The 18,572-nt window shown below is 42.8% G+C and overlaps 1 protein-coding gene across 3 annotated transcripts in view; it reads right to left on the reverse strand.

Annotated features, from left to right (window-relative positions):
- DAB2IP (DAB2 interacting protein) overlaps positions 1–13,607 on the reverse strand; it is a 314,157-nt gene extending 300,550 nt beyond the window's left edge. For all 3 annotated transcript variants that reach the window (XM_050926821.1, XM_050926822.1, XM_050926820.1), the window contains exon 1: positions 13,376–13,607. The gene's annotated coding sequence lies outside the window, so the exon portion shown is untranslated. The remainder of the gene's footprint in view (positions 1–13,375) is intronic.
- Positions 13,608–18,572: the final 4,965 nt, after the last annotated feature.

An 18,572-nucleotide genomic window follows, 5' to 3' on the forward strand; every position in this document is an offset into this window, starting at 1 on the left:
GGATCTGAAAACATCTGTGCTGCAAACAGTGAACAATGCACTTTTAGAAGAACTTCATTGAAAGGTGGGTTTGTTGAGCCGGTTGGAGACAAAACCAGCTGGAAAGTTTATGGGAACTGGAGGAGAAAGGGGGTGACTAATATCCTCTGCCATGCTACCCCACTGGTGTCAGACAGTGGGGTCAATCTAAAGAGGGAGTCTTGGGTTTTCCTCCTCCAAAGGACTTCTGTAGTGGTTCATTTTATAATTTCTCCCTGAGGGGGACACTAAGTCCTCTCCACTTCTAGTACCTAGAGATGAGCACAGTGTTCCACATAAACTGAGGTCAAATCCAATCAGTTACCCAAAACATCAACTATTTTTCTCCCCTACTTTTTTTGGGGAGCGGGGGAGATAGAAGTTGAGTTTTTAAAAATAGATGGTTAACTGTCTTTAATAGTTGTGTGTTTTAATTTTATTTTAACCCTCTCTCTACAGTTTCTGGTTCCAGACACGAGCAGAAATGGATACGGTGCTGGAACACCTCAGGAAAATCTGGGCTGATGCTACCTCAACCATGACCAGGTACTGATCAGCTCAAACACAGTCTGAGGAGAGCAGGTTTCAGCCCAGGTTCACAAGATCAAGAGGTGCAGAGAACACTAAATCTTGTACAGATACCTGAATTCTAAAACTATTGTCATTCAGTATTCATTGGTGTCAAAACACTTGGAGCTGCCCTCACTTCTGTCAATGCCTGCTCTTTACACACACCATGACTATGCTTATATCTAGGGCAACCAAATGTCTCAATTTTATAGGGACAGTCCCAATATTTGGGGGTTTGTCTTATATAGGTAGCTACTACCCCCCACTCCCTGTCCTGATCTTTAACCCTTGTGTCTGGTCACCCTACTTATATCAAATTCTCAACATGTGTTTTGTGCAATACTCCATGGATTTATTACACTTCTAGACTATTACCTCTCCCTATCTATCTTGTAACATTGCTCCTTTACGAAGGAGCAGTTTGTTGGGACAGTCCATGCTCATGATAAATCAGAATTCCCTTTTTAACCTCAGATAAGTGTTTTCAGTATCTTCTACACTGCGTTAGTTTCCTAAGTCTCCCTTATTATACACTGCAGATACCTCTTGAAACCCTTAGGACTGAAGGATGAAAAAGCCCTAATAGGTCACCTCGTCCAACCCTGTGCCAGTGCAGGATTATTCTCAGCAATATTTCCTCTAGTGCATTGTCTGGCCTTGGAGATAAATCTCCACCACTTATCACAGGAGACTATTAGACTATTTAAGAACACTTGCTCCATGGCAGGGATTTTACCTGATACTTGTCTCATTTTCTTTAATGTCACTGTTACTCCTATTTATACCCTTGTGCCATTCCTCTCTGTCCTTGGGGGGAGAGGAGGAGAGGGGAAGGGTTAGATTATTTTTGTGCCTGTTCAGAGTCTTCTGTAAATCTTGAGTAAAGAAGCAGGAATGTTTACCCAAACGACAGGGGGCAGGTAGCCATGTTTCTGTTTCCTGCACACCACCTCTTAAAATGTAAGTAGTCTGTCAGTTGGAAGGTGAAGTTGTGAAAGGAGGCAAGACAGAAGATCATGAGGTGAGACATGCACTGCTCACATGAAGATCTGCTATTTGTTCTCTTTTTTTTTTTTAAAGTTTAATTTCATCTAGAATAAACATCAGCTAGACTGAAAATCTCTTTGAAAAGAAGAAAAGCAAACTACTGAACAATCTGAGATTCTCCCATGACCATAAATCCAAATGGAAGAAGTGAAAAAAAAAAATCCAAAAATTTTTAGATACTAAAATAGGATTTAAATCCTCCTCCCCAAGAGCAGTCTTGAAGCAGTGAATTATTAAGACTATACACCTAACAAGAAAGATGGTAGGGAGGGCTCAGAATAAATACATTCAACAATTCACATAGGGCTGGTCCAGACTAGGGGAGGAAAATTGATCTTAGATACGCAACTTCAGTTACGTGAATAACGTAGCTGAAGTCGAATATCTAAGATCGAATTACTCACCCGTCCAGACGGCGCGGGATCGATGTCCGCGGCTCTCCGTGTTGATTCCGGAACTCTGTTGGGGTTGATGGAGTTCTGGAATCGATATAAGCACGCTCGGGGATCGATATATCGCGTCTAGATTAGACGCGATATATCGATCCCCGAGCAATCGATTTTAACCCGCCGATACGGCGGGGTAGTCTGGACGTGGGCATAGACAGATAGTATCCCCTGGGGATTTATAGGTAATAAAAGAAGAAATGGTTGAAGAAGAGTTAGACACTTTTCAGTGCTCCTTGAACAAGGGAGAGGTTAGAAACTGACAAATGGATGATAACTTTCTTTTTTTGGTTAAAAAAGATGAACACTTATGAGTTAATCCATTTTTACGGTCTGACAATAAGGGATGTCATTGTAACTATTAAAGAATTCAGGATGGCAAGAAGTACTATGCCATGACAGAACATCAAGCAGAATGAATATACCACGGCATCAGGAGATGGGCTTTTAACTCTCAAATATTACAGTATTTTCAAATGGTCCCTTTGTTATTTTTGCTTGGATGTAAGTTCTGTACAGTGGAAAGAAGCTAATTATTGTCCAACTGGGAATGTTTGTGTGTTGGTTTTTGATTTATATTTCATCTCCATCCTATACCAAAATATGTACATATGTAAGTAGCTTTAAATATTTAAGGACATTTCCTGATGCTACCCATTCGCAAGGAACACGATACTGAAATACCAGGACTGAATAGAAATGATTTACTGACAAAGTGTCAACATTTTCAACAACATTTATACCTTAGACAGTTTCAAGGATTTGCATAATTTATAATGTTCTACAACTCTCCTAGGGTACACTGAAAATCTTCAGCATTAATTCCACAAAATAAAATCTCTTGCTGTACTTTAAAAAACTATACTTTACAGAGACAGCGCCTTTCAGCTAAAGGCCTTAGAGAACCTTCAAGTAAGAAACCATCTCAGCTTACAGCCTTGCAATGCGATCGGGACCGACTACCAGTGTTGCGTTTGAGTCAGGTCAGAAAACAACCTAATCCTCTCTTGCTCAGATTTGGTTGTCCCCGATGACCTCCTCCTGCCCAAGGGTTTGGCACAACAGCTGCATGCCCCACTCCTGCCAGACGCTGCCACCTCACTGTAGCATGTGCACTGCAGAGTAAGTTTGCTGACAAATTGCAGCACGTCCCACTCCATAGCATGCACAGTGCAGCGAAGCCGGGGGGGGGGGGGGGCGGACAGCATGAGCAGGACACAGAGCTGCCGATATTCTGGCCCAGAAGCAGGAGACAGCTGGAGATGGACACACAAGGCACAGGAAGCCCCTACCAGGTGGTGGCGCGGATAGAGGTGCAAGGGAAAGCGTTGGGTCCAGATCAGGTTGGGTTTGAAAAGGACTCAACACTCTTGGTCAAGTTTGGGCTAGCTGTGCTGCGTCGGGCTTTAAAATTAGACCGAAGCAGACCTTTGTCTCAGCTAACACCACAGCAATAGGAAGAGACTAGAGGGAAGAGAAAAGTATTCTAAATCTTTGCTCAGGAACCAAGTTTCTGCAAGGAAACCCTCCCCCCTCCTCATTTATTTCATAGCAAACAGGAGAAAGCACAACTCTGCAGTCCTCCATGTGCCCCCCTCCTTAGTGAGAAAGGCACAGTCCTGTCTCAGCACAATATGGGAAAGAAAAGGGGCATGGCTTCCTGTTTGTAAAATGGGATTCTAATTAAGTGGTGCCAGGATGACCAGACAGCAAATGTGAAAAATCAGGACGGGGCGGGGAGGGGGGTAATGAGAACCTATATAAGAAAGACCCAAAAATTGGGACGTTCCCTATAAAATCAGGACATCTGGTCACCCTAAGTGGTGCCATCTTTATAGAGAGGTGCTGGAATGTTAAGCTTTGTGCAGACAGACAAAGTGCCCCAGGGCTTGAAGAAGTCACAAGATTAGAATTGTATCTGAAGATCTCATCAAGCTAATAGTGCATTTCGGAGAGGTCTGCATGAGTCTGACTGGTTCTGTTTTTCCAGACAGCGTTCCCATTTATGGCAACACAATGCAAGGGACAGTCAACATGGCAATAACGTCCCTTCGGAATGATGACGCCTCCTATCAAAAAGGAGACAAATGAAATGCAGACAAAACTTCAAACCTCGTATTACAAATGCTTCAGTGTCTCACATCCAAATGTACATACGCAGAGCAGAGGAAGGGCTGGTGGGGAAAGAGAGGGGGTGGTTGTACATGTTGGGAATACATCCAAGGGGAAAATGAAGCTTTGCACTGAATACAGAGTGCATAGTTGGGAAGTAAGCAACATCTATAGAGTGTGGAATTTAATAAATTAAATCCTGAGATTCTGTAATTGCTTTTAATTATGGTTCCTTTCACTGAAGCAGAATACATAGATTGGGTTGGTTAGGTTTTTTTTTTTTTTTGCTATCTGGGCAGATGCTTTGTAGTTACGCTCCTGACTGACTACTGAATGAAGCTCACACCACTTTTCCCCCTTGCCTTTTGGGCTTCAAACACAATGAGAAAATAAACGCTTTCCCCTAATAACTCATCTCATACACAAATGCCTTCCAAACTCAGCACGACCTGGTACAAAACAGCTGCAGGACTGGCCACCCAGCATAAAGTGGTAACTGCTGAGACTCTCGCAAGAGGTGTTCTTGAGCTGGACTGCTCCCGTGGCAGTAAACCTAGCCGAATCAGAGAGAGGAGCTGAAGTCGCACACCTCTCCAAATAAGCTACTGAGAGCTGTGCAGAGTGTTGAGGTATGGAATCCAAAGAGGTGGTTCTAATCATTCAAGTTCCATGCTTTGATTTCTTATTGGTTTTGTTATATTTGAGGTTAACATCTTGGAGCAGTTGCTGGGGAGATGGAACAGCGCCAAGATAAACAACACTGTGTCTCTGATTCTCTCATTTACACTAGTGTAAAAATGAGCAGAACCCCACTAAACTCAGTAGAGTTATGTCTATACAAAACCAGTAAGCAAGATCACAGTTAGGCCCAGAGACTGTGACTGCAACCACAACCACAAACCCATGTGAGTGAGCAATCTCAGGGGTGAAATGAAAATGAGAGAGCTGCAAGCTGGTTCAGTTCAGAGGAAAACCTGATTGAAATTTTGACCAAAACAATCTGAAATTTTGAAATCGATTAACTTTTTCCAGTTTAATTCTACCACACTTCTATTCCTCCAGGATCCAGCCAGGTATGAAGCAGAAATGGCAGAGGCCCTCCAGAAAGAGAGGACAACTCAAGAGAGCAACATTATTCTGCAAGCTCTAAGAGTTTGGATAACAGAGCTGCTATGCAGCTTTTGAGGGCTTATCCGCATCTGTCACTAAGGAAAAGCCTTATTTATGTGCTTTAACTATTCATGGTCCTTGAGGCGGCACTTCAACACCTTCTTTATCCATCCCAACTTCCCATAAATCAAAATTAAGAGGCACATTTTTAAAGGAGGGGAAGCCCTCACTGACTATTTGCATCCACACTTCCGCTGCACCTCTGACTTCCTGATCACAGGCACAAAGCAGGTGGCACAGTAGATAGAGGCAACTACTCAACATTGTGGCTACAGAATGACCAAAAACCAAAGAGTAAATCCCACCTGCAAACAGGGAGCTGGGGCTTCAAATCTAATCTGAATAGAATGATTTACTAGCACTGAGGCTCATCAAGATTTACACTGTCTTTGACCAAAACTAACAAGTATTTAAATAAGCTGTTTGGGGGCTTGCTCCACATGCTCCCTCCATTCCCTGCTCGGGTCCCTTTCCCAGTTTTGCTATCACAGTTGTACGTGAAGGTTCTCTCATATTCCCACAATTTAGGTAAAACTCATTGGCAATATGCTCATGACCATAACAAGCTAACTGCTTCCTGTAGTTAGAGCAGTCTGAATTCTGCTGGCTCTTCCAGGCTCAGTGAGGCTCACAATGTCCACCTGAAGGCGTGAGACTGTAGAGGGACTTGCTCACTGCAGTTGAGATAGAGATCTTCAGCTCATGAAGCTGTGAACCTGCTCTCTCTCCCTGGGGGCCTTTTCTCTCACCAAGCAGAGTCTCTTTTTCAGAGCCAGCAGCACTCTGCAGGTCAGACTGTTTAGACAATCTCTTACTCAGAACTCCATCATTACAGCTTTGCTCAGAGGGAAATTTACTTAAGTCTTCTGACACCTGCCAGATAGTTTTATCAATCCTTTGCTTTTAGAGATCAAACTGGCTGCTTGATAAAGTTACCCTGCCAAATTATACAAAGCAATTGAGGAAACTTTGCTATCCAAGATAAGGATCTTTCCTAGGAGAGGCTTTTACGGAAAAGCCCATTTCTTGCCTTCTCAATTCCCTGCATTTCCCCTCCCCACCCACACAATTAAACCACATGAAAACCACTAGTCATGCACACATCATCATCACCAGTCCATTTCATTCTGAATCCAATAACCACCATCATTCCCCATCCCCCCCATTAATACTATCATGAGAATTCTACTCTGTGAAAATCCATAAGGTACAGATACAGGCAGCAGCCATACTGCATATTTCAATTCAAGAAGAATACCAGCCCACACCCACATCCTCCCTCTCCACTGAGACATTGGGGTATTTCAAAGGCCGCCCTCTTCAGGTACTTCACCTCTACACGCCTTCTGCAGTAGCCCAGCTGTAAGTTGTTTGACCTAATCCCATAAACTCAGCTCCTGCATACGGTCATAGAACCATTTCAACTTTGTTCATGTATCTACCTGAACTTAGACTGAAATTACATAATGCACCTCGTTTGCAGGGAAGGGTATTTTTGTCTTAAATTCTGTGTTATAGAAAGTATAAATTGTGTAATTTAAAGACTCTTAGATTCAGATTCTAGGACTGGAAGGGACCTTGAGAGGTCATCGAGTCCAGTCCCCTGCCCTCATGGCAGGACCAAATACTGTCTAGACCATCCCCGATAGACATTTATCTAACCTACTCTTAAATATCTCCAAAGATGGAGATTCCACAACTTCCTTAGGCAATCTATTCCAGTGTTTAACTACCCTGACAGTTAGGAACTTTTTCCTAATGTCCAACCTCAATCTCCCTTGCTGCAGTTTAAGCCCATTGCTTCTTGTTCTATCATTAGAGGCTAAGGTGAACAAGTTTTCTCCCTCCTCCTGATGACACCCTTTTAGATACCTGAAAACTGCTATCATGTCCCCTCTCCGTCTTCTCTTTTCCAAACTAAATAAACCCAATTGTTTCAGCCTTCCTTCATAGGTCATGTTCTCAAGACCTTTAATCATTCTCGTTGCTCTTCTCTGGACCCTTTCCAATTTCTCCACATCTTCCTTGAAATGCAGTGCCCAGAACTGGACACAATACTCCAGCTGAGGTCTAACCAGCGCAGAGTAGAGCGGAAGAATGACTTCTCGTGTCTTGTTTACAACACACCTGTTAATGCATCCCAGAATCACGTTTGCTTTTTTTGCAACAGTATCACACTGTTGACTCATATTTAGCTTGTGGTCCACTATGACCCCTAGATCTCTTTCTGCCATACTCCTTCCTAGACAGTCTCTTCCCATTCTGTATGTGTGAAACTGACTGTTCCTTCCTAAGCGGAGCACTTTGCATTTGTCTTTATTGAACTTAGATAGATGCCTTCCATTTCCGACAGTGCCAATCACAAAGGGCATCCAGACAGGAACAGAAGGAAGAGTGCAAACACAGTCAGTGCCTTGGAACTAATACCAATCCCATCTAGGTCTCAGACTACAGTACAATGCATTATGTACTAGTTTGAAAAGTACCAAAAAACCCTTCTGAAAACAGACAAAAGCTCTCAAGTTTGGATCAAGTTCGATTTTAATGCAGCCTGCTAAATGAGCTACTCTGGGAAGTTTAATCAAAGTTATTCCTACCTTACTAAAAAAAAGCCCAACTTTAAATTAAAGTTGTTTTACTATTACTGTTTTACAGCTCAGAACTAGGAAAGGTAGCTTTTCATAATGTATCTTAAAAAACAAACAAAAAAAAACAGCAAACATCAAGCCACCATTGTTTGGAGGGACCCTTTCAGAAGACCGAAAGCAACATAAATAAATCCTTATTGTTATGTTCTTCTGATAGCGTCCAGGGATGCCAACTAGGATTCAGGCCCCACTGTGTTCGTGGCTGCGAAAGCCATAGTTATACACACTGTAGGCTCTTCAGAGAGAGACTATTTAAGTAGATAAGACAATGGCTGCAAGGGAAAACAGGGGCACAGAAGGGGGAAGTGAGTCGTTCAAGTCAGATGACAATAGAACCCAGGACTCTGAGTGGTCCTTGCCACTAGAGCCCAAATATCTCTTCCTATCTAATTTGTGTTTTTCCTGCTTTGAAAAACCACTGGATTTCTACACCCACCTCTGAGTTTCAATAGTGGTGACATGGCCGTCTTTTGTTAACTTCATTGTTTGAGCAGGAGCACAGGTGATGCATATTACAGGATGAGGAACTGCATCTGTCCTATTATATACTGATACAGATCGAGCAGAGGAAGTCCCAAAAGCATAAATACATTTTTGAGAGTCTCACAAAAATAGCAGCTATTAAATTCTTAGCTTCTTGGCAACAAAATACTGGATAAGAGAGAAAGCCAGATATAAAGAGCAGTGATCGATCTATCGAGATAGTAGTACTGTCAAGGCAGATGTATGAACACTCTGGCTTGGGGCTACAAATATCAAAACCTAAGCAGCAAATCAGTGCAATGTACTGAGCCAGGCTCCTGGCCCCAAATGTTGCATAGAAGGACCCAGGTTCCTTGTGGTTTAAGTGACAGCACGCTCCCCGGGAGCATATGGTAACTAGGTCAGAACAGTGATGGAATGGTGGGTACGTATGACAGCCGTTAGCTTCGCTTTGAGAATAGACAGCTCTGATAAATGTGCATTTTGGTGAGCATGTGCAAGCTTGTCATTTTAACCAGACAACATGGCTTCCTGCGGTGAAATTAACAAATTGTTGTCTCCAGCCGGGCAAGAGTGTCAGTCTGCTAAAAAAAAACCCAACCCTGAGATTGACCATTTTTACAGGCATTTCACGGAGATAAATGGCTTGTTTACTCCCAGAAGGAAGATTTTGTTGGGGGAAATTAGAAGGAGAAGGGATAGGGCAGCAATGACACCAAAACAGAGAGGGATGGCACAGTGGTTAGGGCATTAGCCTAGGACTCAGGAGATGCAGGTTCAAGCCCCTGCATAGCACACACTCCAGGTAGGATCTTGGGGAAGTCACCCAAAGTGTGACTACACTGTATTGTGGACCCAGCTCTGTGGCACCTGGGCGTGTCAGTGTTTCCAAGCCTATGCTTGAGCAGTCACACTACACTATAAACCTGGGCTTACAGTGGCTGGATTGGGGTCTCAGCTGCGCTAACTCATCCATACTGCACCACACAGACCTGCAGCTTCAGCTGCGTCCACACTGAAAAATGACAGGGCTTGGACTCATGTCACAGCAGGAGTTGACCTCTGACCCACCCCATGTAGCGGGGTCCTAGGATTCAGGTCCTCAGTGCTGATCAGACTGATCTGTGGGTAGGGCTTGGGTTCAAATCCCAGGCAGGGCCCAGCTTCACAGTACAGTGTAGACACATCCTATTCTTTCATGCCCATAGGCACTGCAATGCTGAACGCAGCGATGTCTAATTGGTTTAGGAACCAAAATCCCATTGACAGTCGGAAGGCTCCTAAGCGCCTAAACCACTTCTGAAAAGGAGACTAAGGCAGGGCAACACCAAGTACAGCAATACCTAAACATCTCCTCTAAAAGGCTGGGCCTCTGGACCTCAGCTCCCTAGCACGGCCCTAACATCAGATATGCCAAACTCACAGGAAAAAAAGACCAACAAAAATTGGGCTTGTTTTTGGCTTAATTAGCTTGAGAGTTGCTTGTTGGCTAGTTTTTGGCTTGTAGCTTTTTTCTTTTTCTCCTTTTTTTTTTTTTTTTTTTTAAATAGGCTCCTGGCAAGCAGGGGCGGGGGAAATAAGGATAAAGCAGGGGCAAGGTGTTGGGGGTGGGGGGAGGAAGAGTCACGGGTGCACAGCAGGCCCACTACAGTCCCAGACTGTACGCCAGAGGGGATCTAGTCACATAGTATGTTGGGGTTCTCAGGGATTGACTTGTTTTGAAATGGGATTAGCTTGATTTTTGGCTTATTGTGAAAGTTGGGGTGCTTATGTACTGTATGAAAGTTGGCAACTGTGCCTAACACACAAGAGTCTTGTGAGGATAAATACATTAAAGACCACGAGGCACTCACATGCTATAGTCACTGGGCCATAAGGGGCCACCTCAGAAACAGAAAATGCAATGAAAAGCATTTTGCTTCCTCACCCACCGAGGAAAAAGGGGATTTTCCACCAACAGTGAATGTTGGGGTATTATGGCAGGAATTTTTTGGAGGGGAGGTGGAAAAGCTGGGCACATTCTTCTATACAGGGTGTTGTCATAAACAGATAGCTAAGGGTTAATGTCTCTTTCACCTGAAGCACCTGACCAGAGGACCAATCAGGAAACCGGATTTTTTTTCAACTTTGGGTGGAGGGATTTGAGTGTCTAAGGTCTTTGTTTTCTGGCTGCCTGCTTTCTCTGAGCTTTGGAGAAGTAGTTCTACTTTCTAGTCTTCTGTTTCTAAGTGTAAGGACAAAGAAATCAGATAGTAAGTTATATGGTTTCTTTTCTTTGGTATTTGCATGAATATAAGTGCTGGAGTGCTTTGATTTGTATTCTTTTGGAATAAGGCTGTTTATTCAATATTCTTTTAAGCAATTAACCCTGTGTTGTATCATCTTAATACAGAGAGAACATTTGTACTTATTTTTCTTTCTTTTTATATAAAGCTTTCTTTTAAGACCTGTTGGAGTTTTTCTTTATTTCAGGGAAATTGAGTCTGTACTCACCAGGGAATTGGTGGGAGGAAGAAATCAAGGGGAGATTTGTGTGTTGGATTGCTAGCCTGACTTTGCATTCCCTCTGGGGGAATAGGAAAGTACTTTTTGTTTCCAGGATTGGGAACAGAGAGGGAGATTCACTCTGTTTGGATTCACAGAACTTGTGTCTGTGTATCTCTCCACGAGCACCTGGAGGGGGGAAGGGAAAAAGGATTATTTCCCTTTGTTGTGAGACTCAAGGGATTTGGGTCTTGGGGTCCCCAGGAAAGGTTTTTCAGGGGGACCAGAGTGCCCCAAAACACTCTAATTTTTTGGGTGGTGGCAGCAGGTACCAGGTCCAAGCAGGTAACTAAGCTTGGAGGTTTTCATGCTAACCCCCATATTTTGGACGCTAAGGTCCAAATCTGGGACTAAGGTTATGACAGGTGTGAATCTCGATTCCCAGAATGAGAGGCTCTACCCTATGCAATGAGGCAGCGCTGAGTTAAACCATGACTGAGTACCACGGCCATGAAGGCAAAATTTCTACTGTGTGTGCTGGAGAGGGAGCAATATATGCACGTGGTAAATACCAAGTGAAAATAATATTGTCACCAGCTGTGTTTGACTGACTGAGAATGTTAGAACTGGCTGAAGATTTTTCTGATGAAACATTTTTTCCAATCAGAAAATGCAGATTAATCTAAACAGAAAAAAACTGTTCACAGGAAAGAGTCAGTTTCATCAAATCCTGGAATTCAAAAAAAAATTGTTTTTATAAAGGTTCAAAATTGTTGTCACATCGTGTTTTCACAGTTTCAAAACGATAAGTTCCAATCTGAAACAATATTTTGTTTTGAAACGCGAAAGTCATTCACTTGTAACCAGAGTTCTTTGAGATTCACCTGAAGATTTGCACTTGGGCTAATGTGCTGACCAGAGCACCTCTGACCATTACCCATAGGTGGGAATATGCAGAGCCACTCAAAGAATTAAATTTACACTTAAAAAAAAAAGTTTAAAAGTATCAACATTGACACTGCAGCGGGTCACAGGCTGCATTAAAAACCGATGGGCATTCAAAAGAGTTGGGTCCAAGGCGGGAGCTTGGCTGTAAGGGATTTCCCCCCCCCCCCTTGTTTGTTACAAAAGGGACTCTCTGAAAAGCATAGGTTGGAGCAAGTCTCATTTTATATATATATATATACACACACACACACACACACACACACACACACATATATACACACAAACAAACCCCTTGTTCCTCCATCTCATAAGCTTTATATTTATTTTAGAGTTTTTCTTAAAATATATAGGGATGGATGAATGTTACTTGGACAAGCTCAGTTTAAAACACAGTGCAAAGTGTAACATAGCATCAAGGAAGAGTAGTTAGAAAATGGCTATTTATCAGAAGAAAAGTTACACTAAAGCCTGCAGCAAACCTGATGTATTAGACGTACATGCTATCAGTGTTTTGCAGGTTGCCATTTAAAGCCTTTACTAGAGACCGATGACAGTAACACTGCATAATCTAGGTTACAGAAGGAACACAGATTTTATGAAAGGTCAATATTTCAAATGCGCCCTTCACTGACCTTGCCTTGCTCTGACAAGTGATTGGTTGAACTCTACCTTCATGAACAAATATCACTAATTAAAGTGTAAAAATAAAATAAATAAATAAAAAATTATCCAGCAGCATTATGCAGAGCTGAAGCAACATGCTAAGTGCACTGGGGCCTGCCATCACCTCCACTCCCAGGTTAAGGTCGAGCCTCTGGTTTCAGGCAAAGGGAGACGGCTGCAGTTTGATCCTTAGCGATTATCAGTCCACACTAGCAGGTCATCATTATTCAGCATTTTAAAAGCTTTATATATATATATATATATATATATATATATATAAAAATAAATAAATAAAAATCAGATTGCTTCCTCTCCGAGTCAGGGTAAAGTTGATTCTGTTTTATTTCAAACATGGACTATTGAAAATCCAGCCTTTTTAGTGCCTACTAGTATGTTTCATTTGAAAATATCATAACATTTTTTGTTAAAACAACAAAAATAAAAGTCTTGAGACAGTTTTCTTTGCATTGACACTGAATATACATGGTGATCAGCAATCACTATTGTTTCACTAGTGAAACGTTTTTCTTTAAGACCTTCAGTACAATATTTCTGTGCAAGAGAGCAAAACTGCAAAACAAAGCTACCTATCACTCCAGTCCCGTTCATTTCACAGAGCTGATTATACAAGTTCTGAAGCAAAACACACTATTTGATCAACTCAGCCATTGCTGCAGGCAACTGCTCATTTACATATGAGGGGCTTTTCTTCCCAGACAAAAACTGATGCATTTTTGGGGGGAGGGGAGCGCTAGTATTAAAATACGGAGGTCCCCAATCACTTACCTTTAAAAGCACGTCAGATGTTTGGAACTAATATCCTGTAGTAACTCAGCCATTTCATGTTGAGGGCTGGAGCCAAAATCAACAAGTTTTAAAGACATGCAGCCTTGTATATCACGCACTCTGTAAACCAGCAAGAATCCCAGGCAGAGAACAAGAGGTGCAAGCTCTCACTTTTCCAGCTAAGCAAAAAAGTTTTGTAGTGAGAGGAAAAGAAATATCCAGCCCCAACTGAGAGACTGGATCAGAAACAAGAAAAAAAAGCTTGTTCCCCCTTGTTTATATTCCTGGCTAAAGGTGCCTCTCCAAGCAAAACTCACTGAGCCTCTCGGCTCCTCACAGCAGATGGTATTCACACATTATACTCCATCAGCAGCACTCCCTGGACCAATCAGAGAGCAGCACTCCAAAGCCAAGCACTCTGATACAGTTTTCAACAGCTAGAGCAGATGAATGACTGCAGAAAATGAATAAGCATGCAAAGTAAAAGCACCCCTCCCTCCTTTCCCCTCCAGTTTAGAGGCGCAAGCTGCCAGTTCAACAATGTTGGGTGGGTTCTGCACTGACTTCAAGATAACAAACGCACCCGTTTTATTTTCAGAAATCCCAAACAGCCATCACGTTTCCCCAGCCTTTTGGTGCAGTTTCTCAACTGACTCGTGAGTTAGTGAAGTCACAGTAAGTGCATAACCTGGGCATTTTGTTCCATCCAATGCATTCAAGAACTGCTTCCAAAAAGCCTAGGAAGTCACACACACAATGTAAGTGGCAAAAGAGGCTGCTTAAGGGCCCCAATCCTGCAAACACACACGTGCACAATTGCACACACAAGTGCTTCCCTTGAACTCAGCGAGATTACTCATGTATTTACAACTAGGCACAAGTATAAATGTTAGCAGGAATGAGGCCTAACTTTCTCTCCCTTGTTGCAAAGCAGCACAAGATACATGAAAGGGCAGCAGTATTATTTGCAAAACAATCTCTCCTGGGCAGATCAATGCTTCCTTCAATCTTGTTTAAGATTGACCAAGAATATTATAAAATACAATCCTAATAAATAAAAATAAATACAACAGATGACCTAATGAATTGACAAAGCCTTGCTCTCACTACAAACACTCAGCTGAAACTCCTTAAGGAGTTTCTATTACTTTGGGAATGATCTTCAAAAAAAAATCTCTTGTGTGTGCAGCACAGACTAGGGCAGAACACAACTGGTAGTGCTACTACCCAGCCACAGGACAAATAGACTCAAGAATATTCTCCACTGCAGGGTTTAATTTGTAAACCAATGCAGACCCTCCCTCACCCAATGATCAGTTTGGGATACAGCTGTGAAACTAAATTCCTGGCTTGTGTTGACAGCTGCAGCTGAACAGTAAAGGATGACCTGCTAAACAAAGCAAAGTTACTCATGGAAACAGACTTCCACTCTACAGGCAGGTTTCACCCTTGCAGACAATAACACCCTCACGACCCTCCAAAACACTATTGAAATTCTCTAGATTCTTATGGCAGAAGAGGTTACAAGGAAATAACATGGTCCCTGCAGACATTCTATTTTGGCAGTGCAATTAGTGGAATCAGTTAAAAAAAAATCAGTACAGTTGTTTGGGGTGGCAAGCATGCTCCCTCCCAGGATCTCCCTGGACATTTTCAGATCCCTGCCTATAGCTGTAAATTGATCCTGTGCATTCCTTTCTGACACAAGAACCATGCAAAATCTTTAGGGATTCTCTTTCCGCCATGAGTAATGCTGTAATAGCACTTTTGTAAAATACAGGACCAGTTGCATGGCCAGGAAAATATTGTGAGCTGTTTTGTTTGTTTATTTTAGGTCACCTATTTTTTCCTCTCTGGAAATAATAAGACAACAGTATTAACTCCCTGGTTTCCTTTCACCAAAATTCCCAAATACTTCTATGTTCGTAAACTGACAAATCTAGATTTAGAGGCATGGAGTTGCTGTTTGGGTTTTAACCATGCAAAGGATCCTTTTACCACCTAACCACCACACAGTGTGCACTCTCTCTGGGTTAAGGAAAAAACAAACACCAAATAAATACAAGCTTTCATGAGAAACAACAAAGTGCGTTGAATGACTCTTTCTGCAACTGCTGCCTAGAACTGCCCCATAGCCCCAGGGCAGGCACCTAAAGGGACAATACACAGAAAATAGAATCGTAGCTGGAGGAAATCTGACATTGCTTGAACATTTTCCTCCTTTTTTGGGGTGAAACTTCATTTTGGAAGGAATTTCCGACCATTTGTATTCACAGCAGCTGCTACATTCACCCCACTAGTGAGTCCTAAAAGACCAGCCACCTAGCTCTGCACAAAACCATCATGGATTCAGGGGAGAGGAGGAGGATAATCCCAAGCATGTGCTTGGGGCAGCATAATTCTAGGGGCGGCATTCTGGTGAGTTTTTTGTTTGTTTTTTTTGCTTGGGGTGGCAAAAAACCTAGAGCCGGCCAAGGCTAGAGACATGGGATAAGGCATTTTCTCTGGATCTGCATACACAGGAACTGATGCATCTTTCGTATAGAGAGGGTTCTCCAGTACCAGACCTATGTGCTTTTTCTAGAGATGTTTGAGTGGAGCAGAAATTTAACACAACATTGCCACCTCTGATATTTACTGTTTTTCTTACAGCACCAGCTCCTGGAGTGAGATAATTACAGGAGAATATTTAAAACAAATGACATGGGTACTCCCTGCCTGTGGACGTTCCAGCTAGAGAGCAGAGCATGAAGGCTTGCGCAATCAGGCCCCAGGAAGACAGGAAATGTGTCATCACTGCTTAGGTCCCAATCTGGCAAGTTGATTCAAAGCACGCAGACCCTCATACCCATCCAGAGCACACATGAACTTAACAAGCAAAAAGGTCTCATGTGGATCAGCTTGCAGGATCAGGCCCTTAGTTATTTCAGAAAAACAAACCCTAGGAGCAGAGTTTTAATAAGACACCACTTTATCCAAAAGCCCATCAGCTGGGCAAGAATTTACAGAGAATCATACCCTCATGAAAGCATTTTTTATTATGTAGCAAAATATCAAGCTGCTTGAAATTACTCTCTGAATCACTGTGCAAGGCCACGTGCCTCAAGCATTTGTAATTTCCTGTAGCTTTCATTAAGACAATCCAAGTAAAGTTTCATAATGAAAGCAAGGAGATTCTGATTATGTTGCACACTTCATTACCACACTAAATGAAGAATGTGGCAAGTCTTTGATAAAAAGCCAAACAACAAACCCAGCTCTTGGAAGCTTTGGTGCTTCAGACAGGGAATGTTCACAATGCATGTTCCAAGTTTAGGTCACTTCAGTCCAAGATCACAAGAGGTTATTTCCTGGGAGACATTAACATAATTACTATACTCGCTTTCCATAAAGAAGTGATTAGATGAGCCAACAATTCCTGTACAGCTATTTGTTTCGAGTAAGTCAGCTGAAGTTGGTGTGGCAGGGAGGATTCATGGCCATACCTAGTAATCATATGAAATCATTCTGCTAATAACAGAGGTACCTTGATATAATTTAGTTTTAATACTATAAGGTGCTCTCTCTGAACAGAGTGGCAGCTAGACTCATCTCTAGCCTGCTATAAATTCAGGGGAAGAAGATTCAATCAGAGAAACTCAGAGTTCTTTCTACCATCACACAAACTCTTCTAGGAATTAATGGAAAGCTCAACATGTTTAAACAGAAAAGCCATGGAGGCACAGTGGATGCTTAGGAGGAAGAATGCAAGTAGTGGCATTCTAGGGCAGCTGACTAACGTGGTCAGACCCCCAAAAAAATGGTTACTCACCTTCTCGTAACTGTTGTTCTTTGAGACATGTTGTTCACGTCTGTTCCAATCAGGCGTGCGCGTGCTGCGTGCATGATTGTCGGAAAGTTTTCCCTTACCAGCATCCGTCGGGTCAGCTGGGGAGCCCCCTGGAGTGGCACCTTTATGGTGATCAATATAAGATTCTGCCGACCCGACCCCGCTTCAGTTCCTTCTTACCACCAGTGATGGTCATTGGAACAGCAAGTGCTTCCCTTAGCTTGTTCATTAGGTTTAGTTTAGGTTTCAGTTCTTAGTTCTGCACAGTTTAGAGTTACAATTTTGGTTAGGGACCGTGGTTCTACCCTATCCCTTTCCTCCCCTCAGCTCTGGGGCATGCCTCAGGGCCAAGGATTTAAACCACGTGGGATCTGCATTCGAAGAAGAACAGACCAGTTTTGATACTCCTGTCCCACCATGTATTGGTAGGTTGCATCTTTAAGAGTAAAGATTTCAAAAACAATTTTTGCTGAACCAGAATATAAATTTTTCAGTTATCTGACCTGCTCCGATAAAGACTGCAGGGAACATGCCTGCTGCTGAAAGCTACCACCACTGCCCCCAAGGCAGCATCCTCTGCTCTGCCTGGAGAGTACCACAGACAAAAGGCACATGTGCACCCCACAGGCAGAAGCTGTAAACTAATCAAGGCACTAAGGATGATTACTGTCATTTGTGTCCTCCCACATTACATCCAGAGAGCTCAGCTGGTTTCTGTTGAGCAGGGAATACTTGATGGACACATTCTGTGGCCAGGACTTGTACTGCCTGTTAAGGTAAAATTCTGCACAATTTAGAAGAGGAGAAAAATTGCAACTTGATATCTGACTTGGAGGAAATGCAAACTCATCTCACTGATGGCTATGATGCATTGGCCCAACAATCCAAGCTGAGTGTGTCCTCTATTAATGGAGAAAACAGTAGGCTGACACAGAGAAGAACTGTTGTCCTTGTTTTGAAAACCCCTCCAAGGATTTGCAACCTCACAGACATTGGCTCCCTTCACTCCTCCCCCTCTCCTGCCCCAGGCTCTTCACGCAGTTTCCATACTAGTGGTGTAAGAGCCACCTCCTCTGTAACATCTAGAACAGGGGCCCTGCCACCCTGCATCTCACTGACTCCACAGCAGTTTGCAAATCTCAGCTGAAAACATCTCCCATGGCAAATCTCAGCTGAAAACATCTTCAGCATCTCTCACTCCCTCTGTTGTTATTTGTATTTTAACTCGGTGAAGGGTTTTGAGATATGGCTGGTAAAGTCTGTCTGACACAGCAAAGCAGGAGGATGCTGACCACTTTCTGGGTCTACTTTACATTGTTACATATTTTTAAAGTCAATTTAGTGCAGGCAAAAGGGCCTGGATTTGCA

Source organism: Gopherus flavomarginatus, chromosome 17, assembly GCF_025201925.1.
Source record: "Gopherus flavomarginatus isolate rGopFla2 chromosome 17, rGopFla2.mat.asm, whole genome shotgun sequence".
Classification (NCBI taxonomy): domain Eukaryota; kingdom Metazoa; phylum Chordata; order Testudines; family Testudinidae; genus Gopherus; species Gopherus flavomarginatus.